We start from the raw sequence: 24,594 nt of genomic DNA, 5'->3' as shown, positions 1-24,594 counted from the left end.
ACTCTATCCTCTGATCTGCAGGTAAGCTTTATTTCTTAGATTACAAATATCACCACAAATATCAACTACTGTCAAAGCAGGAAAGTGAAACTCCTTCTTGCCCCTCCCTTTCTGTGCTGTGAATATATTTACTCTATAGTTTATCAGTGAACTCAATTCTTACACAGATCCCTCTTCATTTTAAGTTCCTAATAAAAGTCAGAAAGATTGGAGGACACTCATTCACTGTTTTATTCCTCATTCTCACAGACCAGTAGAGGCCCAGCCTGGAAGTAATTACAGGACTGTCTTCCCAGGACTAGGCAAGAGTCAGAATTAATTTTTTAAAGCAATTCTGTCAATTACATAGTGTGAGGCAAGCTTGAGCTACCAGAGACATTAACTTGAACCAGTAGTTCTCAAGCATCATAACACGGTGACCCTTTAATACAGTTCTTCACATTGTGGTGACCCCATTAATCATAGAATTATTTCACTACTACTTCATAACTATAATTTTGCTACTGTTATGAATCAATATAAATATCTGTGCTTTCTGATGGTCTTAGGCTATCCTGAGATTGGGTTGTTTGACACCCCTCCCAAGGAAGGCATAACCCCCCCAGGTAGAGGACTTTAAAATGGTAAAAAATATTAAAAGAACAATAGGCTATACTGATGTTTGTTGGACCCCAAAATCTGGGTGCCCCAAGAACCCAGACTCTAGTCCAGTTGATGCAACAGCATGAGGTTTTTATTGACGCATCTGTACAGACGGGCAAACCCTTGTCCTGAGAGCAAGAGTCGCATCTTATTGCAGCCCCATGGAGGCTTTTAAAGGAAAAACCCACAAAAGCCATAAGGTTACAATTCCCATACAATTTCGTTTCACAAGATCATGGTCTGATCAGAGAGTGGGTACAGTCACGTCTGCATGTACATTCTTCCTGAAACCTCAAGGGGGGTATCAGGTCAGGAGTGGAGTTTACACAAAGGTCACAGTGGTCCATCCTGGAACACCTGCAACTATCCCAGTCACAGTTGAGCATATCTCTTAACAGAAATCTTTTTACATTGTTACATTGTTACAGGGGAGGTTGAGTAATGATTGAGTCAGGTGGCCCTTGGAACTAGTTTTCTTTTTAGTTCCTTATTCTCCTGGGGCCTGAAGGGTTAGGGTCTTTCAATGTTGAAAGACTAGTAGCTTCCCTGGTAGAGAGAATGCCTTTAATAAGACTTTGTATGACTTTGTCCCATGTAAAATGTTAGCTGCTGAATGCTCTAAAATGACCCAAATTTATAGCCAATGGCCTATGTCTCAAACCTCTAAGCTGATTTAACTGTGTCAACCAGAATTGCACATAGAATTCCCCTAGTTGGAATCTGAAAACCCAGTAGTTCAAGCTATCCCCCCTAAACTGTACACCCACCAATTCTGTCTTTCTTTATTCACATGAAGGAATTAATACATGCTGGGAAATTACACAGAAAGTCATTCACCCTGCCCCATCAGGTCCTTCTTTATGATGGAGACCTGGCAGCTTACTGCCTTAAACTTCAGTCCATGGTCTAGTTATTGTCTAGTCTGTTTCCTCCTGAAGTGTACACAGTACACTGTTCCTCTTCTTTGGTCTTAATGAAGAAGCCATGTTCCACATGCAAATCTGTAGCACAAATTGTTAGAAGGTCTTATCAAGAAAAACAAACCTGGAGCCAGGTAGTGGAGTGAAAGCTGGAAGATCAGAGAAGCAGAACAAGCCACAGCTTCTTCACCTTGCCAGTTCCTCAGCTGATCCTATTTCCTCAGACTGGAAGCTTCTGGGTCCTCACCCAGAATGAATCTCAGCTGAACTGCTACTCAAAAGCCTAAAAGCTTCACCAGGCTAGTTCCTGGTTTTCATGCCTTTTATACCTTTCTGCTTCCTGTCATCACTTCCTGGGATTAAAGGCTCTTGTTAACACACTGGCTGTTTCCAGTGTGGCCTTGATCACTCACAGAGATCCAGATGGATTTCTGCCTCTGGAATGCTCGGATTAAAGGCGTGTGTGCCACCATTTTCTGGCCTTTATATCTAGTGGCTGTTCTGTTCTCTGACCCCAGATAAGTTTTTTAGGGTGCACTATTTTGGGGAACACTATCACCACACAAATCCTTTTTTCTGTTGCTGCAATGGACAGTCCACTATGTGACTCAAACTGGTAATTGTAGAACTCTGTGGTGCTACAGACCTAAAATCCAAGAATTTAGGGTATTTAGTCAGGCAGATAACAGGGGCAATGCCTATGGGACTATGGACAGGGTTAAGGTCTACCTCAATCAACATAGGAAACACTGTCTCAAAACTACTTTTCAAAAAGGCTGAGAATGCACTGTTGTAGAATTAATATATCTTTATGGTACACCAGGACTTAATGTTGGTTGTGACCCTGTAATGGCCCCTTGAGCGTCACCTTAGAGGCCTGTTCTTTGAGGGGGTGTGGGCATTTGGCTGGTAGTAAATCAGAGTTGTCTGCTTTGTTATGGGAACGTAGCTTAATTGCTGCTTAATCCCAGTGAACAAATATTTACATCTTATCACACTAATCTCTAACAGGCATGGTTAGCATACTACTCAAATCTCTGAGGTCTTTGGGAGGCTAACTTCTACTTTGTGTGACTTAATGTTTCCTAAGATATGATAAATCCTAATACCATCAATTCTACTCTTCTACATCACAGTTTAGCAGTGGAGTGCTACACTACATATGAGATACTGTTAACAAGCACCAAAAAATTAACTCCAGAGGGATTCTAAACCTAAATGTTAAAAGTTGAGAACTTCTGGAAGATAATAGAGAGACCAAGGCTCTCTGAGTTTGGCAAATCTGTCTTCCATAATGACAATACAAGCACTACAGGCACCAGCATTTCACAATGATGTCAAAAACCAGGATATTTCTAAGCAAAGTCCTGCTTCCCATGCTTTGTGCAGATGCTCTGCACAGATGCAGCCCATAGAGTGAAGTTATTCAGAGGCTGCTGCCCTGTCCCAGGGAGTTGCTAGGACCACACAGGACATGCAGGAGATGCAGTACACACAGGACCAGGCAGAATACTCCAAACTGTTTTGCCTGGCTCCCACCTAGCTGGGAGAGGAACCACCACACTGGCTCCTGAAGCTAAACTGGCCACTACTCCCAGTCTGGGGACAGGGGAACCTCATTCACCATGGCTGGCCACTCCTTTTTATCTGTGGACAGCAGCCTCTCACTCACAATGGGCAGCTGTTGGGCTCACCCATACTCTACCCACAGCAGAGCCCAGGGCCAAGCACACACAAGCCAACTTTGACTTGCTCAGCAGAGGAGTTAAGCTAGAAGCCTGCCTCCTGGAAGAGCCCTCCCAATGGACTGGGGGATCTTCTTATTCTCAAGGCCTTGATTAGAAAATGATACCTGAGTGACATGACTGGGTGAGCTGAAGGACACAGCACAGTGTTTCCAATCCCTGGCCACAGACCTATCCCAGATTGGCTGGAGATTTGTGCCAAATTCAATAGCAATCTCTTGTGAATGTAAAACAGTGGATTTGGTTTTTAAAGGAAAAAAAACAAATTCAGAAGGAGGCTAATCAGACAATGATGCACAACAGGAACACAGGGTAACTTAAGAACATTACAAAGTCCACAGAGGCCTTGGGACTGATAACCACTGTGGTAGTATTCTAATTGTACTGAAATGTGATTTTGATTGTATGTTAATAAATAAAGTTGCCCAGGGGTCAGAGCTATTAGAGCCATAGCAAGAGTGTGGCGGTCGTGGCACACGCCTTTAATCCCAACACTTGGTAGAAGAGCTAGGTAGATCTCTGTGTGTTCAGGGATACAGCCAGCATTGGAGACATATGCCTTTAAGACCTGGGGGGCTGTACATACAGACAGTGATGAGGCAGTCACATGTTTGGGTTTACAACCAATGAGAAGGCAGAACAAAAGACTATGAAATGACTTACACACAGGAAATAGCTCTCTTTTGGGAAGCTAGGAGCTCACAGGAGGAAGGGTAAGATTTTAGCTCTGAGCTCTGACCTCTCGACTTTCTCTTTTACATTGGTTCTGTGTTTCTTATTTAATAAGACGGTTGGTTACATCTACATCTGGCGCCCAACGTGACAAGAATCCATTAAAAACCACTTGGCTTGGCAGCAGGTCCGCTTTCCCGCAAGGGCAGCAGGCTGGGCGGCCGGCTCACTAGTCCAGGCAGCCAGCTTCCTAGCCCAGGCCTAGGTCTGCTTGGCCTCAAGCCAGACTAACTGTGAGCTGCTTGCTTAAAGCCGATGCTACTCAGGCCTGCCCTGCCAAACAGGGCCCCTGCCTGTAAAGCCAATGCATGTGGTCGGAGCTTAAAGAAGCCAGAGCCAAGCCTTGACTCGGCTCAAGAGGGAACATGTGGCTGGATTTAAGCTTTAGCCTTTTACGCTTTCTTGCGTGCTTTCTCTTTCTCTCTCTGGATTTACACCTCGGACACTAGGTGGCTGTTTTGAAATTTCCTCGGATTTCTACTGTTCTATGCAGATTTGGTAAGTCATAACATATCAGATAATTTAAAGAAAACTATTTAAAAGAGAAATTTTTTCCACATTAAAAAAAATGGGTTTTAGCCGGGCGGTGGTGGTGCATGCCTTTAATCCGAACATTCAGGAGGCAGAGGCAGGCGGATCTCTGTGAGTTCGAGGCCAGCCTGGGCTACCAAGTGAGTTCCAGGAAAAGGCGCAAAGCTACACAGAGAAACCCTATCCCGAAAAACCAAAAAAAAAAAAAAAAAAAAAAATGGGTTTTATGTGTACATTGGAAGCAAATTGGGTTTTGTTTGAAATTTTAGGCAGTCTGACAATGGAACAACTATATGAGAAGATTGGTATTGTTGGAATTATGCAGTTTATCACTATGCTTATCCTCATTTTAATATTTAAAAAGATAGTCAATTTAAGTGCCAGGATAACAGCTTTAGAAAAACTTGTTAAACCTGTAAAAATTCAGACAGAAGAAATTAACAGTGAAGTTGTTTCAAGTTTGGATCATAAGATTACAGAAAAAAAAAGCCTGTTTTCACACAGTCACTCTTAATTTATCCTGTAACCGTACAGCAGATGCCTGATCGAATGACTACACAAAATATTTGGGCTCCAATTGAAATGTTGAATTTAAAAAGGTTTAAGGAGGCAATAGTAACTTATGGCATGCATACCCCATATGTAAAGCAAATGTTAAACTCTTGGTCAACATATAATAGGATTCTACCACAGGACTGGTGGGACCTTGCACAAGCTGTTCTGGAACCCAGCCGGAGACTTCAATTTCTGACGTGGTTCAAGGATAAGGCTAAAAACATAGCAAAACAATGGAGGGATAAACAAATACAAGTTTGCCAGGATCAGCTTATTGGAGAAGGCCAATATGCTTCAGTACAAACACAATGTTTATATGATGTCCAAACCCTAATTTTATGTTGAACGGCAGCCTTGAATGCATGGGACAGAGTTGAGGAACCAGGAAAAAAGTCTGAGTCATTTACAAAGGTTATGCAAGGCCCAAAAGAATCTTTTACAGATTTTTTACAAAGACTGGCTTCAGCAGTAAAGAGAATGGTCTCGGATTCAGAAGCTAGTAAGGCAATAATTGAATCTTTGGCCTTTGAGAATGCAAATGCAGCATGCAAAAGAATAATCAGGCTGTTAAAGGCAAGATCTGCACCTTTGGAAGATTGGATTAGAGACGAGGTTAATGTTGAAGCTCATGGCCATGATGATATGTGGGTAGGAGAAGCAATTTCAAAAGGTTTGAGGAATGTTAGATGTTTTGGATGTGGAAAGCAAGGACATTTGAAAAGGGACTGTAAACAGGTCATTCCTAGAAACAATGTTTCTTCAAGGAACAATGGCAACAGAATGCCCCTTCCTTCTGGAGTATGCAGAAGGTGTGGTAAGGGAAAACACTGGACCAATGAATGTAGATCAACAAAGGACAGACAGGGTAATCCTTTGCCTCAGTCTTCGGGAAACTCCCAGAGGGGCCTCATGCAGGCGCCCATAGCAAATCCAGTTCAAACCTTTCCTGCAGCCATAGAGGAAATCCCTGCTCAGAGCGATTAAATAACCAAATGCCTATTGGAATAAATCATGCTGGTCAGGATGATGAAACAGAGAAAATAGAAAATTCAGGAGAAAACATAAAGAAAATTTTTTGGCAAACTTCTATTAATGAACAAAGACCAAAATTAAGGATAAAAATAAATGGTGTTTGTTGTCTGGTCTGGTAGACACAGGTGCGGACGTTACCATAATTGCACCAGAATTTTGGCATCCAACGTGGCCTCTTCAGGAGGTAAATGTTCAACTGTTAGGAATTGGGACATTATCTCAGGCGAAACAGAGTGCAAGATGGCTCGAATGCATAGGTCAAGAAGGACAGAGAGGAAAATTAAAACCATATGTGGCTAACATAACCATGAACCTGTGGGGTTGAGACTTGTTGCAACAATGGAATACTTAGATTAACATCCCTCCAATCTCAGAAACAAATCATAAACTAGCACATGTTACTGAGAGAAATATTAGAAGATATTGTTCTAATGAGTGGTCACCAGTCATCCATATTATACAAGAACAGGGCACAACAACTGATGATCTTCCAAAGACACCAACAGCTCTAACTTTAAAATGGTTAAGAGACAAGCGTGTATGGGTCCAGCAATGGCCTTTAACAACAGAGAAACTCAAGGCTTTAGAAGATCTGGTAGAAGAACAGTTAAATGCTCAGCATATTGAAGAATCAACCAGCCCTTGGAATTCTCCTGTATTTGTTATTAAAAAGAAATCTGGTAAATGGAGAATGGTAACAGACCTTAGAGCAATTAACAAAGTAATTCAGCCAATGGGCTCTCTACAGTCTGGGATGCCTTTGCCTATTCTGTTACCAAAAGGATGGCTTCTCATAGTTATTGATTTAAAAGACTGCTTCTTTTCAATACCCTTACAAGAAAAAGACAGAGAAAGATTTGCTTTTATAGTGCCTACTTATAATAATTCTCAACCGGTTAAAAGATTTCAATGGAGGGTCCTCCCACAGGAAATGTTGAATAGCCCAACTCTGTGTCAATAATTTGTACAACAGCCATTGGAAGTGATACATAAAAAATTTCCTAAATCTATAATTTATCATTATATGGATGATATTTTACTAGCTGACTCAAATGCAGATACTTTAGAAAGAATGTTTGAAGAAGTAAAGAAAATTTTGCCTTGCAGAGAATTACCACCTGAAGCTGAGAAAGAATTGGCCTTGGTAGAAAAGAAAGTACATGAAGGGCACGTGGATCATATTGATCCAAAGCTGGATTGCATTTTGGTTATTTTACTTTCTAGGCATTCTCCTACTGGAATATTAATGCAGAGGGAAGATATTATATTGGAATGGACATTTTTACCAAAAAAACCAAATAAAAAAATAAAAACTTATGTGGAAAAAAATCTCTGACTTGATTTGGAAAGGAAAACTGAGACTTTGTCAATTAGCAGGAATAGACCCAGCAGAAATTGTGGTACCTTTAACTAAGGAGGACATTGAAAAATTATGGACAGAAACTGAACCTTGGTAAAGAGCTTGCAGTAATTTTTTGGGAGAAATTAACAGCAAATATCCCAAAAGCGATAGAATTGATCTTATAAAGAGAGTTGATTGGATCTTGCCTCGAATTGTACGGCAAAAACCCATATCTGGAGTTTGTACATTTTATACAGATGCCAACAAAGAAGGAAAGGCAGGTTACAAATCAGAAAATTTAAGTAAAGTGGTTCAAAGTCCGTATAATTCAGTTCAAAAATAAGAATTGTATGCTATTCTGTTGGTACTAATGGATTTTTCAGAACCTCTCAACATAGTAACTGATTCTCAGTATGCTGAAAGAGTGGTATTACATATTGAGACTGCAGAATTTATCCCTGATGCTTCAGAATTAACTTCACTATTTATTCAATTACAAGCTACAATCAGGAAAAGGAGTCATCCTTTATATATAACTCACATTCGATCCCATACTGGTCTGCCAGGCCCTCTAGCACAAGGCAATGATGAGATTGATAAATTATTGATAGGAAATGTGCGGGAGGCCACAGAATTTCATAAAAAACATCATGTCAATAGTAAAGGTTTAAAAAAGGATTTTTCCATAACCTGGCAACAAGCCAAAGAAATAGTAAACAAATGTACTACTTGTTCCTTCTACAATCAAACACCATTACCAGCAGGATGTAACCCAAAGGGTACTCAGAGAAATGAAACCTGGTAGATGGACGTATTTCACTTTGCAGAATTTGGAAAATTGAAATATGTACACCACACCATTGATACTTATTCAGGATTTCAATGGGCAACTCCTTTGAGTTCTGAAAAAGCTGATTCTGTAATCACTCATTTGCTAGAAGTTATGGCCATCATGGGTATACCTGCACAAATCAAAACTGACAATGCTCCATCATATGTCTCTGTTAAAATGAAACAGTTTTTTGCTTATTATAATATAAAGCATATTACAGGTATACCACATAATCCTACAAGTCAAGCAGTTATAGAAAGATCAAACAGGACTCTAAAGGATATGCTAAATAAACAGAAAGGGGTAACAAAAACCCCCAGAAATAGACTGCATAATGCTCTTCTAACTTTGAATTTTCTGAATGCCAATGAGAAAGGAACAACAGCTGCAGAGAGACACTGGATAATAGGAAAAACTACAGAATTAAATCAGCCTATATACTTTAAGGATGTGCTGACCTCAGAATGGAAACCAGGGTATGTATTACATTGGGGATGAGGTTTTGCTTTTGTTTCTACAGGAGAAGATAAGATGTGGGTACCATCAAAATAGATAAAGGTTCGATTTGAACAAGAGAGACCTCTTAATTAGAGGAGGTGATAGTTCATCAACCAGCATGAGCATCCAATTTAAACTAACTTGAATCAGTAACACATGTCTTTTCATTTAATCAGATAATAACTTGCCAAAAAGGAACAGCCCCAAAATTAGTCTTGGGGAAAGGTTTTTGTTTTTGTCTTTTAGGAGAATGAAGGTTAAGGAATCTGAAGAACACTGGACAAATGAAACAACTGAAGAAAAGGGACAAATCATCTATCCCAAGAAACAGAGTGAAACGGTGTATGGGTATATATTATCTAAAAAATTTTATGTCTTCCTAAATGTTTGTTTCTGCTTTTCTCTAAAGATTTAACACTATTGGTCTTCTAATAGTCCCAGTTCAATTAAAATTTAAAGCTGACTTTGGAGTTGGAGACTGGCTCTCTCCTTCTTTAAACTCAAGCATGTTGTTACAAGGAAAATGCAAACTCCCTGTACCATGCCAGAATAAAAGGGCCATCTTCTGCTATGGGATAGGACAAAAGCCAAATTAACTAAGGGACTATTCTATTACTAATCTCAACTCTTTGATTCTATTCTGATTCTTTAAACTTTCCTTAAAGTATGAATTTTATATCAAAATTTACAAGATTGACATATATATATATATATATATATATATATATATATATATATATATATATATACATTGTAAACTTTGTTAAGATATGAATGGTCAAGCCGGGCGGTGGTGGCGCACGCCTTTAATCCCAGCACTCGGGAGGCAGAGCCAGGCGGATCTCTGTGAGTTCGAGGCCAGCCTGGGCTACCAAGTGAGTCCCAGGAAAGGCGCAAAGCTACACAGAGAAACCCTGTCTCAAAAAACCAAAAAAAAAAAAAAAAAAAAAAAAAAAAAAGATATGAATGGTCATATAGAGTACTAATTCTAGAAAAAAAAAGCTTCAATTAATTGCATATATATGTCTTTGTGTTCGAGTCTCTTATCAGTTTTCTGCAGGAAATCACGGCCAGGCCTAACATCAACTGAAGTCTCCAGAAAGAAGATGGGGTCCCACAACAACAATTCCACATGGACAATAATAATATCACTAAGCTGACAAACATCATCTACAGATCAACTTTGAACTACAAGGTGCTCAGAGCAATTTTGAGATGACTAGCTGAGATGATCCAGTCTCAAAGACTACTTGAATAAGGACTTGAGATAAACCCTGAACTTTGGCATTATACACAGACTAGATAATGAAGGATATAGTTACCTTTCCTAGAATTTGACAATTAACCTAAAATTTTTCTTTCAGGATAAAGATAACTTCGCCCATACCCAGCAGGAAGCAATTTTAAGAATACGACGCCCACATTCCCAAAGAGGTGGTATGGGGCAGGTGGTTTTTTGGTCTTTTTAATGGGTTTTGGGTCTGGGATAATTTTCATTGTTTAGGGGGTTTGGTTACAAGTTGTTGTCAAGGGTTAGGAAAAAGGCTAAGCAAAGATTAGATTTAAGGTTCTTGTTAAAAGAAAGAAAGAAAGAAAGAAAGAAAGAAAGAAAGAAAGAAAGAAAGAAAGAAAGAAAGAAAGAAAGAAAGAAAGAAAGAAAGAAAGAAAGAAAGAAAGAAGAGAAACAGACAATTACTAGTTTTAAATACTTTACAATGGATTGGATTGTTTTATATTATATACAAATTTGAAACTGATATTGTTAGAAAATGCTATATGTATATTTCTAATTGTATTCATACCATTCATTTAACAATTTAATGCAATTTTCTGATCCTTAAATGTTATTATTACCAACTATTAGGATATAAAGAAATGAAAGTTAGTAATTAGACATTACAATAGAACTTGTAGTCATATTAGATATGTTTTAAAAATTGAGCAGAGATGTTTTAGACAGGTCATCTTCAAACCCTTCAGAGATCTACAGAATATGGCATTTAAAATGTTTTAATAACTTAGAAAATTTTTCTTTTTTGAGACATGTTGGCTCCTGGCAGTACCAATCTACTTCAGAGAAAATATGGGCATTGAAGAAACTGCATATGGAGTCAACTTTCATTGTGGCAAAAGTTAGCCACTGGACAACAAAGTATCCTCGAATCAACAGGACAAAATGGACAGACAGAACATGAAACAAAGGACTACTGATTCTTACCAAAACAAGTGTGGTTATGGCTTTATCAAAAGGCATCTTCTGAGGCCAGGACAATATGGCCCCATCCCTGAAGTGGCCTTCGCAATCCAGAAAAGGTACAGTGCCCTTTTCTTCGAAGGCAGCTTAACAGGCAGAGGGCCGATGGTTTCTTTTGTGCAATGGAACAGCAGCTGAAAGCTCACGCCTCTCGATAGTAGACTGGCATTTAATAGAGGGATGTGGAGAAGGGGATGCTGAGATGAAGCCATATATACACAGCCAAGAAGAATGGACAGGTGAATTCAAAAACTGTCAACAATTTCGAGAATTTAAAATCCTGAATCATGACAGGACACTAGTGGAATCCAGGTGTTTCTGGTACATGGACTGCTCACCCAATATGAGGTTGAACTGTTGACCTTGTGTACATCCTACTTCACAAATGAGTCTGTCAGATACGCTAAGCCTATAGGCTGAAGATGATGCCCCAACACTGCGGAAACCTCAGGTGACTGTCCAGGCAGCTGGCTGTTTCTGTCAACTCACAAATTTTTTGGAAGTTGCTTGCATGCACTTCCTGTTTTTATTTTTGTTAGCTAATATTATTTCCTTCTTTGGTCTCTGAGGGAGTTGAAGATTAGTTCGTTATGGTTGAAGATTAGTTAGTTATAGCTGAAAATTAATTGGGATAGAAAGTGTATTAGATATATCTTGGATTTACCAAAATAGGATAGATAATGGAATTATTTTCTCTGATTTGTCAAATACCTGTTTAGGTATTTATTATTTGTATATATTATATATAGTTATTGTACTTTTGTATATAGTTTTTCTTATGTTAATTATAACCTTTTGCTTTTTTTTCTTTTTATTAAAATAGAAAAGGGGAAATGTGGTGGTATTCAAATTGTACTGAAATGTGATTTTGATTGTATGTTAATAAATAAAGTTGCCCAGGGGTCAGAGCTATTAGAGCCATAGCAAGAGTGTGGCGGTCGTGGCACACACCTTTAATCCCAACACTTGGTAGAAGAGCTAGGTAGATCTCTGTGTGTTCAGGGATACAGCCAGCATTGGAGACATATGCCTTTAAGACCTGGGGGGCTGTACATACAGACAGTGATGAGGCAGTCACATGTTTGGGTTTACAACCAATGAGAAGGCAGAACAAAAGACTATGAAATGACTTACACACAGGAAATAGCTCTCTTTTGGGAAGCTAGGAGCTCACAGGAGGAAGGGTAAGATTTTAGCTCTGAGCTCTGACCTCTCGGCTTTCTCTTTTACATTGGTTCTGTGTTTCTTATTTAATAAGACGGTTGGTTACATCTATAAACCACAGCTCCATGTGCAGAAAACATTAGGTTCTCAGGGCCTGAAATAACCACTCATCAAAGGCCTTGGCCCCAGACCTTTACCAGCCCTCCCAAGCATATTCCTGGATTTAGAAAAGGAGCTCTGCTGCTTCTCTCTATGAAAGCTTCTTCTCTATACATCAGGGTCTTAGAGAAAACTCACAAGGCCTAGGCACATTGAAAAATTCAGAGAGACTTAGTTTCTGAAGTATCTTCTAGAAGTTCTCCACTTCACATTTGACATTTTGCTGTAGGATCCATTTGGAGTTAATTTGTGGAGATTGTAAACAGCATTTCTTGTGTTGGGTAGTACTCCTCTACTAAGCTGTGATGTGGAAGAATTGAAAAGGTGATATAAAGGATTTTCCAATGTTTAAAAGATAGTAAGTCATAGAAAGTTTAACTAAAGACTACGGAAATTGGTAACAACCCAAGGGATCACACTCCACAGACATTAGATATAAGTCTACTTGAGGTGCTATTTAGACAACCAATCTCACTGATATTTTCTTCTTCATAAAATGATGTTGCATGGATGTGAGACATCAGACCTTGGCTCCAAATGATGCTAAATACCTTTTCTTTCCCTAAACAAAAGCAATATGGGAAGGGCATCATGGTGACTTTTGGCTAGTGAAACAACTATGAAAGCATGTGAAAGCTGATTGTGGCTTCATCACTCTGGAGAACAAGTCTAGAGGTCAAAGGGAAACATCTAATAGATGGGGACTATTGTGTGAACATCAAGAATGTCTTATGTTTTTGGACAGTTTAATTCTTTCCAGACACCAGTAAAGGAATTCCTTTCCTGTCTATATCTGAGAGTTTGGACTTCACAAGAGGACTGGTGGAAGGGTATTCCAATACTGCCACCTGGTAACCCAAATACAGCTGGACAAAGTCAAATCAGTCATTGCTCCAACCCCATAACATCAGTTAGGGTTACCCCTGCAGAGGGAGGTGAGATAAGAACTGGAGGTAAAATTCAACTAGGCAGTTTAGGGTAAGACTCCAAAGAAAACCAGTTGCTTTCTTGAATAAAAGCCAGAAGTGTCACTGGGACTCTTACTAGTTTCAAGTGTTTGGGAGTCCTGATCTCTAATGTTAACTGATCCTAGGGGGCTAAGAATGAGGAAAGTTAAATGTAGTAAAGAAGACCTGTTAAGATAAAAAGGCCCTTTGTCAAGAGAATAGAATCTCTCTCCTAGGCACATACCTAACATTTCAATGGGGACATGTCTAACTCCTGACCAATGAACCTGATCTGTGGAGCCCAAGAAACAGCCTTTTGGGACATTTATAGATCACCTATAACTGATTATATATTGGTAATCCCAAATGTAGACAAAACTGGAAAATATTAAGGTTCTTTCCCACCCCTCACTTTCTATACTGTGATCAACTTGTAATGTGTAGAGAATGAATTCACATTCTTACACAAGAGCTTCTGCATAGCCACTACCAAAAAGAAATAGAACATTCATTCCTTCGTCTCTTTTTCTTTCTCAATGACCAGTCAAGGTCCAGCCTGGAATGACTAACAGATTTGGACTTGGAAGCAGGAAAAAAGAGAGTGGAAATGATGTAATTATAATCCCCTCAAAATATGTTAAAGGTTGAAACAGCCTTCATGACCATGTGCTCAAGAGAGCAGTGACTTGTGTTGGAGAACATCAAGGAATACTCACACCATTTCTTTCAGGCTGTGCAAATCTTAAACATGGAAAATAACAATCCTGTTAGGCAGGGCCACACAATTTATCCAGATCTTCTATTTTGGTTAAACTAGAGGAACTACAGTAATTTGGTTTCATGAAAATTCAATTCTTTATTCAGATTCCTGATTGCCTGGACTGTGACCAGTCAAGATACTTTTTGATCATCTAAGATTGATTAATTCAGTACTCATTGCTAATGTCAACTACTGTCACATCAGGAAAGCTTTTACCTCTTTCTTACCCATCCCTTTCTTCGCTGTGACTACACTTGCTTTAAAGTTGTTCAGTAAATACAATTATTACACAGGTTCTTTATTTATGCATTCCCAACAAAAGCCAGACAGATTGGAGGACTCTCATCCACCGGTATATTTTTTCTTCTCACTGACTAGTCAAGGCCCAGACTAGAAGGAGTGGCAGGATTGTCTTTGAAGCCCTTGGCAGCAGAGGCAGGATTAAATGATCAAAGTGTGAAGCCAGCCTAAACTAATGGAGAATCTGCTCTAAACAGAAATCACCAACAGCACCTGAGAAAAAAGGAAAGAAATTCTTAATAACTGGGAAACATTGGAGAATAAAACAAATAAGAAATTACAGCAGTGATGCATTTGAAGAAAATTTTAAAAGTGAAACCAATAACTGACATACTCTAGTAGAGCAAATTGTATTAATAAAATACATTTTGGGGGCTGGAGAGATGGCTCAGTGGTTAAGAGCACCGACTGCTCTTCCAGAGGTCCTGAGTTCAATTCCCAGCAACCACATAGTGGTACATGGTGCCCTCTTCTGGCCTGCAGGGACACGTGCAGGCAGAATACTGTATACAAAATAAATAAATAAATCTTTAAAAAAATAAACTTTAAAAAAAAAAAAAGGTGGGGTGCTGGAGAGATGGCTCAGAGGTTAAGAGCACCGACTGCTCTTCCAGAGGTCCTGAGTTCAATTTCCAGCACCCACATGGTGGCTCACAATTATCTGTAATGAGATCTGGCACCCTCTCCTGTATAGATAATAAATAAATAAATCTTTTAAAAAATACATTCTGACCTTGCTTCTGTGTGAAATGTTAGCTGTTGAGATCTATAACCTGACACCTATAGACAATGGCTTGTCTCAACCCTCTGACCTGACAAATCTGCAAAGAAGAGCCACCTGCTGGGAAAGTGGATGTTCATTAACCTCCCAAAATTTTATACTCATCAATCTGGTCTGCCTTCATTCACATGACATGAATTAATATATGATGAAAAATTACAAAATCACTAAACCTGCCACAATCAGGCCCTTTTCCATATCTGTAACCCCAGCAGCTTATTTCCTTATATTATTTACCCCATGCAGTATACACAATAAACTATTCATCCTATTCTGAAGGCAGAAGCCATGCTCCACACACAAATCCTTTTCCTGTGACTGCAATGGATAGTTGACTACAGGCCTCTAAGGAGTAAAGGATGTCAGTAGTAGGATAGCCTATTAAGAATTTAGTTGGTTTGCTCAAAAGCAAAGTAAGGTCATTGCCCTAGAAAGCAATAAGCTGGAACAAAGGCCACTTGAGTCAACATAGTAGAGCTTATGTCAGAAACATTTTCTAAAAGGCTGATGTACAGCTGTTCTAGAATTAATATGTCCTCCCAAGGAGAATTCACTCCACATACTTAAATGATTAATAAACAAAAATCTCTTTAATAACAGCAGGAATCAAGCTTTGAATAATGCTCAAAGAGAAGCCAGCCTAGAACACATTTTACATTCCATGTATGATATCATCACTATGTCTCTTTTAGTAGCAGGACTCAGGTTATACTTTGAACAATTTAAATAAAGACAGGAGAGTGCAAGTCTAGCTGCTTTGACAGATGAAGATTTACAGAGAAATGTATCTATGTTTTAGATCATACATTATGATCTACAGTTAAAAGATATATCAATACATTTAAAAGATGTATCATTGCCTTTAATTCTCACACATACAAAGGACAGAGAACACAAACACACAAAACATCAAAGAAAAGTCACATATTAGGACTGTGGATGCTGTTCTTAGGTGAGCTATTTTAACTTCAGAATAAGGCTGCTTTTTTGCCTCTGAACATGCTCCCTCAGAGGAAGTAGACAGTTGCTTCCATGCAGGACCCGTGAGAGTTCACTTTAACTAGCAATGCCTGCTGTCTGCCTAAGGACTGTGACATCACTGTAGGAAATTGTGGAGGACCAGCCCCCACACTTATTTACCCCAGGGACTGAATGAAGGAATGAAGGATAAGAGACTTAGAAATAGAAAGGAGAGAGAAAACACCGGCTAGAGTTGGGTGGGCCTGGATTCTTATCCACTGGCCCAGAACTTTATTCCAAAGGTCTATTTATAACAATGCCAAGGGGTGAAGCAAAAGACCTCCCCTTTGCTAGTAACCTGGCACCCAGGCCCATGGTCCAATCAACATCTTATGCAGTTCTGCTAAGTACAGTCACTAGGAAACCTAGTAGGCTCCCACAGGAAATTCCATTTTTAAGCTTTATTTTATTTTAATTATAAGGTTATTTGTCTCCAGGAATCTGTTCACAGTACCTGCAGAGGCCAAAAGAGGGTATCAGATCCCTTGGAACTGGAGTTACAGAAGATGGCTAGCTGCCGGGTGGTTTCTAGGAATGGAACCTGTGTTCTCTGTAGACTTCATTGCATGAGGGGATATATTGTATGGAGGAATAATAATTTTAAAAAATAAGAGAGGAATGTGAATACAGTGAGGAAAGATTGGACCAAGGCAAGAAAAAAACTTAGGAGAGGAAACAGAAAATCCTATAGCTCTGCCTCAGACATGTGGGGTTTCCTTCACAAAGAGATTAGATAGCTCTATCCCTGCAAACTTTCATACATGTTTTTCCTTGCTGCTTCCAATCCCTGTATGCAGTTCTCCATGGCAGATGTCTCACAGCTTGGGTATCTTAATATCAAACGGTCTCAAAGCACAACACAGGCTTCATCTTCACAACTTCATGCAATGGACTCTCAAGAGTCTCCTCACTGGGTTTCTGACCCATGCCAAACAACAGTGCTGAACTAGAACCACAGAGAATGAATCCATGGCCTTTATATTTTGCATCTTTCCTGTTTAGAGAACCATTACAACATGAGTGATTCCCCCCACACACACCAAAACACCCCAAATTTGTCTTCTAAGTTCTAAGTTGTGATGGACATTATTATGCTTGGACCAGGGTTGGGGCAGGTTCTGTATGAAGTTCTTTCCTGGGACTAGGAATTACTTTGCTTACTCCTTCCATAAACTGAAGGAAATCTGGAAGGAGTCTTATTCTTACAGCACTTTCATAGGCTTCTACTCTAGAGCAAGTGCCTTCACTTTAATAGTGACAATCTCTTATTATGTGTTACTAGCTTCTCACTTTTCTTTTTTTTTTTTCATTTTTCTTTAGAAATTTTCTACTCACTCTACATACCACACACAGATCCCCCCTCCTCCCTCCTCCCACCCTCCAGGCCTCCCTCCCTAGCCACCCCACATCACCACATCCCCCAAGTTAAGGTCTCCCATGGGGAATCAGTGGAGCCCGGCATGCTCTATTTTTATCCAAGGATTGAGATGTCCTTTGATTCTGAAGGGTTTTTTTGTTTTGTTTTGTTTTTTTGTTTTGTTTTGTTTTGTTTTTTTGCTTTTTAATGCAGGGATAACCTCCAAGTTGAGTGGTACCATGCTCTGCATAAATGAGCTGCACCCAAAGGACTGGCCACTTCCAAGCCATGGAGTGTCACCTCTAGAAGCAAAGCCTCCCTCCAGATTCAACTGCCAAAGAGGTCAAAATTATAGTCCAGACCACCAATACACCTCCTTACACTGTCCCACAAAAAAGTGACAATCTCCTTAAAAGTTCCTGCCTATTTCAACATTGGACTGCCATCTGAAACTACCTATTGCTTTTCTCTATAAAACACAGATTTTTCCCCCCACTGGAGACCTAAATGAGTCATCAGTAATAACCCTTCAACAAAATCAATATTTTGTCTAAGAAATCAGCCCATTCCTTTTAAATTCTGGCTTACTCAATTTCTCAGGGAATGGAGAAGGTAAGAATAATTTGGAGCCAAAATGTTATACAAATGCCATCAAGCTAAATTTTTCATGAATTCTGTTTCCCACTGAAATCCTGTGACTTTGAACTCCACTGTCTGCATTACTGTCAATACTCACATCTCAGTTCTACAAGAATCTCCGATTAAGCTCTATGTACAGTTTCTATGGCTTTTGCTATCTAAAGTCCTAATATCTTCAACATTCCTCTGAAAGTTATCAATCCTAGGTCCTATACAGCAAAAAAAAAAAAAAAACAAAACAAAAAAACCAAAAAACCTTTCATTGTACCATGTTTTGTTCTAACTTGGTTGTTTCCTGGTGTGATTAAATTTTCCAACAAAAAGCATTTCAGGTAATGATAGAGCTGATTTGGCTGATACTGCCATATCACAACCCATTATTGTGAGAGCTTAGGATAGAAACTCAAGCGAGCAACTGAAGGCAAAACCCATGGGGAAACTTTTTTACTGCCCTTCTCTCTTGCTTAGTCACTGTCTTGTGTTCAGCTAGTTCTCTTATCCAGCCCAGGCCCACTTGCTTAGGAATATTGCATGCTTAGTGGAAAAGCCTTTCCACATTAATCATCAATCAACACACTCTCTCACAAAGTAACTAGCAATTCTGATCTGGGCACACCCTCAACTGATGTTCCCTCTGATGACTCTTGGCCTCATCATGTTGATAGTTGAAAGTAATTAAGACAGAGAGACAACAATGTATCAGAAGGTTTTAGAAACACAAAACAAAGTATTAACCAAATCAATCACGTAAGCAGAAGAAAAAACAAATATGAAGATATCAAGAACTGGAAAACACAGATATGCCTAGAATTAAGGATAGGCAAGCCTCTAAGATCAAGAAAAGAAATCTAAAACTGTCTCCCCACAGAAACTTCTAAAACAAACAAACAAAAAATCTCAAGGAACTCATAGCAAGGAATTTTCTGAATACAAAATTGGTGAAGGTCCATCATTTTCCAGAGAAGCAACAATATAAAGAGGTGTTAGTAAAACTAACAATGATGGAACCACTGGGGGGAAAAAGACACAAAGACATACCTACAAATATATATCATGGTCCTTTAACAATAACCACAAGATTATAATCTAAATCAAACTCTAAGAAATCAATGGCCATTACTCATCCTATGTACTCCAGTTCTCTCCTTTGTTAATCATAGAAAATGGGTTGGGTGAGGAAGGCTGTTTCACCAAAATTGGAGAGATTCACTTGAAGCCTTCTGACATTTTAACTTTGTAGAAATAGTTTTGACTACTAAAAAGATCTGATTGTCTTATGATAAAGAAAAGGATGTTTGCTAGGAGACACCTATTTGTTTCCTATGATTGATGATTGAATGTAAGTCAGAATCAGTGAGGAAATGAAAACTATTCCAAACCAAATGCAAGATAAGTTTTTTAAATAAACAGTGTATGATTTCTATTATACACCTAAAGTAACTTGTTTTGCTCTAATTGCTTTATAAGTCACAAGAGCTTTTAAAAACAAGTTTATATCCATTTTTATGTGTATGTTTATATGTGAAAGAAAGAATGTCTTCCATGTGTGTACAGGTAACACAACAGAGAAGAGTGTGTCAGATTCCTGGGATCTGGAGTAGCAGGTGTTTATGAAACTCCCAACTTTGGTGTTATGATATGAACTTACATCATTCCCAAGAAGAATATATGCTGAGCCCCTGGCCAAGCCTTATAGTACTTTTTAAACAATAAACTAGAAGTCTTTCACATATTAACAAGAACAACAAAGAGTAAATAAATACAGAATAAATGATCCTTGGGAACATGATGCATCAACATTAAGATATTGTATATGGTAAATTTGCAACATGAATTGATTACAATCCAAAGAAAATTCCCAATAATTTATAATAGGATACCTGATTCCAAAGCTACATGCAAAGAGGTAACTCTCAGAAAGCTCAATAGTATTATGAAAAAATAGTACACATATTGACAAATTGTGACTTCTGTATTTACCACAAAGTTTTAACCATCAAGAAAGTGTACAATATTTGTGAAAGAATAAAGAGGATGGAGGGAAACTGACAAGAACAAAAGCAGAAGAATAGTACCAACCTTTAATTAAAAGACCAAAGGAAATTCAGCCAGGAAAATTGTGATCATGACCAATGTTATCTAGCAACCTTTGATTCTATGTGTATAGAAGCTTAATGAACACAGATTTCCAAACTCCCACAAAATTACTCAAAGTGACCACTAATCTGTTAACTTTGTGATCTTCCAGCTACTAATATTTCTTACAGAGAGGCCCCATGCTCTACAGCCCTCCCTGCCAATGGAGGTGATCTCTTCCAGAGCCTACTATGGCTCTACAAACCCTTGTGTTTCCTTGTGGTTTCAGGCAAACCCAGCCCCAATGATGCCCAATTGCAAAACAATGTTGAAGAATAATTTAATTCTACTTCTTGACACATGGATTATGTCACAAGATGTGGCATCTGCCCTATTTATCTGCCCAACACCAAGCAACCCTGAGATACCTCTAGAGCTCAGACACTTATTTGTGCCCTGGAACTGAACTTCACAGAATCATACCATGGTGGCTGGCAGTAGCTGAAATTTGAAAACATTCTAATCATGTATTGCTGAAGTATTATGCCCATCACCTCCTGTCTACCAGTTTCTAAACTATCTGCAACATTTATAAGACAAACCTGAAAGTGGAGTGTAACATTTAGAACTTCCAGAAATCTTCAGTTTTCCGATCTGTCTTACCACTGCACAACAAAAGCAATGCCTGTGTATGCACACTGGACAGTAATATTAGAAGCTCATAGTCCTCCATGTCAGGATGGCAAAGCCTCCCCTGCCCCAGGGAATTGACACTGAACAAACTCAGAGCCAAGGGCCACTGCCCAGGTCACCACAGGTACCAAAAGAACCTCAGTGTGGCTCACTGTCCATCCCAGATCAAACAGCTCTGACAGCTCAGTCAACCTGCTCTTCCTGGTCTAGGAACAGTGGCCCCCACACTCACCATGACATGGCTTCTGGCTATCCTTACAGATCCCCACAGCAGAATAAGAGGAGAATCCTGGAAATAACATGTAAGCTACCTCCTGCTGGTGCTCCTGATTGCTAAGCCTTCCCAGAGTCTCTTATTAGCTAGGACCACCCAGCTGGGCTTCAGAACATTAGATTAGCAGTTACCCTTCTGGTGAGCAGAAATCAAATGACTGAGGCAGGACACACTCTCCCAGGTTTGCCCTTCCACACTAAGGTCAGACAGGACCCTACTCTGGGAAATTTGTAGTTTAGTAAAATCTTCCATTCCACCAGAGCACTTCCTGTTCCTCTTCTAAGGCATGTGTGTACATTCCATTACACATTCAGTGTCCAGTGCAGCTAACCCTTTACTTCATAGCTGGGAGATCCTGCAGCCAAACACGTCACATTCAAACAGTAACTTTCGTTAAACAAAAAGAGGCCATGAATTAGAAAACAATGAAGGGTCTATGGGAAGGCTTAGAGGCAGGAAGGAGATGGTGGAAATAATGTAAATATAATCCAAAAAAAATTCTGTTAAAAACTTGAAACAGGATTTATGGCCATGTGCTCCAGAGACCAGAGATTTGTATTAGTGCATACCAAGTACTACTCACATCATTTCTCTCAGGGTATACATCTTAAACACAGTCATAATAGACAGGGCCACACTATTTCATCCAGTTCTTCTATTTAGGTGCAGCTGGTGCAACTAAAGTAATTTGGTTTCATAATAAGCTCAGTTTTTATCCAGATTCTTGATTGTATGGTTTGTGGACCCAGAAAAATGGCCAGTCAGAATCTTTATTGATCATCTAAAACTGATTACCTCACTACTCAATGCTAATGTCAACTACTGTCACAGCAGGAAAGCTTTCATCCTCTTTCTTGCCCATCTGTCTCTGTGCTGTGACTATGCCTGCTTTACAGTTGGTCAGTGAATTCAATTATTACACAGGTCCCACTTCATTCATAAGTGCACAATAAAATCTAGGGAAGTTGAGAGATACTCATTTACTAGTCTATTTTTCCTTCTAACAGACCAGTCAAGACCCAGTCTGGAAGGAGCTGCAGGACCATCTCTCCAGCACAGGGCAGCAGTGGCAGGATTAGGTATTCAAAGCAATTCTCAATTATATAGTATGAAACATGTCTAAGCTACAGGAGTCATTGATTTAACCAGTGGTTCCCAACCTTCCTAATGCTGTGATCCTTTAATACAGTTCTTCATGATGTTGTGTCCCCCATTTATAAAATTACTTTTACTGCTACTTCATAACTATAGTGTTGTTACTGTTATGAATTGTAATATAAATATCTATGCTTTATGCTGGTCTTAGTCCAGTCCTGTGATAGTGTCATTTGAATCCCCAAAGGGAGTCGTGACCCTAAAGGTTGAGAAGCACTGCTCTAAACTGATATAAATAAATAAATAAGCAGCACTTAAGAAAAACATGGAATGAAATTCTTTAACTGGGAAACATTGAAAAACAGAAAAAAATAGTAATGCATGTGAAGAAAATGAATTTTAAAAAATGTACCAATAATTGACATTTTAAAATGATAAGCATAATTGGAATAACATTTAGTTTTATACTGACTTTAAAACAGAGTAGATCCTTCCTTGTAGAGAGAATTAATATGAGACTGTATGCCTTTGTCCCATGTAAAATCTTAGCCATTGAGTGCTGTGTCTCAAATCTCTCAGCTGATTTAACTGTGTCAACCATGACTGCAAATATTTGCATAGGAGAGTTCTCTAATTGGAAAGTGAATATTTAGTAGTTCAAGCTATCCTCCTTAAACTGTACACCCACCAATTCTGCCTGTCTTCATTCACCTAGAAGGAATTAATACATGCAGGGAAATCAGAGAGAAAGTCACTCACCATGCCCCATCAGTCCTTTTTTGTAAAGGAGACCCCTGCAGTTCACTGCCTCCAAATTCACTCTCTGAGCTAGCTACTGTCTAGTCTGTTTCCCCCTATAGTGTACACAGTATACTGTTCCTCCTCTTCTGGTCTGAAGGGAGAAGCCACGCTGCACATGCGAATCCTTTTTCTGTTACTACAATGGACGCCCACTATATGACTCAAACTGATAATTTTAGAACTCTAGTGTTTCAGGCCTGTAATCCAAGAATTTAGGGTGCTTAGTTAGGAGGATAGCAAGAACAATGCCCTGTGGGGCTACAAACAGGGTTCAAGTCCACATCAATTGTTGCATTAATGGTCTTATAATAAAAACCCAGAGCCAAATATTGGGGTAAATGCTGAAAGATCAGAGGAAACAAGCCACAGCCACTTCTTACCTTGCCAACTCATCAGCCAATCCTGTCTCCAAGAATCCTCAGACCGAATGCTCCTGAGTCCTCAGCTGAAAGGCCTCCAGTCTCTGTCTCTGCCTTATTCCACCAGCCATATCACTTCCTGTCTCAACCTTCCTAATACTGGGATTAATGTCATGTGTGCTTCCCAAATACTGGTAGCAAAGGCATGAGATCTCAAGTGCTGGGTTTAAAGACATGTGACTCCCAAGTACTGGGGTTAAAGGTGTATGCTACCACTGCCTGGCTATTTCTCTCCTAGACTGGATCAATCTCATGTAGCCCAGTGTGGCCTTGAACTCACAGAAATCCACACAAATATCTGCCTTTGCTTCTCGAGTGCTAGGATTAAAGGTGTGTGCCACCACTGCCTGACCTTTTTGGCTAACTCTGTGGCTATCTCTGTCCTCTGATCTACAGGTGAATTTTATTTGTTCAAAATATCATCACACCCAATCATTATAGGAGACCTTGACTCAAAACTGCTTTTCAAAAAGGCTGGAGATACAGCTGTTGTAGAATTACTAATACCTTCCTGGCATACCAGAAACTAATGTTGGTTGTGACCCTGTAATGGTCCCTTGAGCAGCATGTTAGAGACCTTTGATGGGGAGGTGGGCCTTTTTGCTGGTTGTAAATCAGGATTGTCTCACTTCTTATCAGAATATACCTTAACAGCTGATTAATCTTGGTGAACAAACATTTATATCCTATCACACTAATTCCTAACAGGCGTGGTTAGCAAACTACTTATCTTTGGAGTATTTAGGATGCAGCTCTCCCTTACCTAAATTCTACTTTGTGTGACTTAATGTCTCCTAAGAACTGGTAAATCCTTATATCATCAATTCCACTACCATCAATTCTACTCTCCTACATCACAGTTTAGCAGTGGAATGCTTCTCTACACAGGAGATAGTGTTTACAAGCTCCACAGCATTAATTCCAGATGAATTATAAGCCTAATTGTTAAATATTAAAAGTGTAGAACTTCTGGAAGATATTAGAGAGATCATTACTCTCCGAGTTTGGTAAATCTGGTGATGTTTC

The 24,594-nt window shown here is 39.3% G+C and overlaps 1 protein-coding gene across 1 annotated transcript in view; it reads right to left on the bottom strand.

The window, feature by feature from the left end:
• LOC102920405 (zinc finger protein 431-like) overlaps positions 1-24,594 on the bottom strand; it is a 68,872-nt gene that overhangs the window by 27,027 nt on the left and 17,251 nt on the right. The gene's annotated exons all lie outside the window — the stretch shown is intronic.

The sequence above is a fragment of the Peromyscus maniculatus genome, chromosome 12 (genome assembly GCF_049852395.1).
Source record: "Peromyscus maniculatus bairdii isolate BWxNUB_F1_BW_parent chromosome 12, HU_Pman_BW_mat_3.1, whole genome shotgun sequence".
Taxonomy (NCBI): domain Eukaryota; kingdom Metazoa; phylum Chordata; class Mammalia; order Rodentia; family Cricetidae; genus Peromyscus; species Peromyscus maniculatus.
This window is presented reverse-complemented; position numbering and strand designations above follow the sequence as displayed.